Here is a 284-nt window from a genome sequence, read left to right as displayed (position 1 = left end):
AATCCTCGTTCTTGGTCATAATCTGGCCTAAAACAATAAGGGAGAGGAGAAGAGAGGAGGAGGATCATTTAACCAGGACGAGTCTTAAAACACCTCGCTAACTAACTCTTAACCCACTTTAATCTTCATATCAGATCCAATTCCGATTAGATTGTATTAAATACATAGAAACCACTTTAATCTGTCCAAAGATATTCTTCTTCCACCAGCTGGAAGTTCCGTACGAGGATGAGTTCAACAAGTATATGCTCATTAAATTAAAAAAAAAAAGAAGAAAGAAATCA

Source organism: Blennius ocellaris (assembly GCF_963422515.1).
Source record: "Blennius ocellaris genome assembly, chromosome: 5".
Lineage (NCBI taxonomy): Eukaryota > Metazoa > Chordata > Actinopteri > Blenniiformes > Blenniidae > Blennius > Blennius ocellaris.
The sequence above is the reverse complement of the archived record's forward strand: the minus strand, read 5'-3'. Positions refer to the sequence as shown.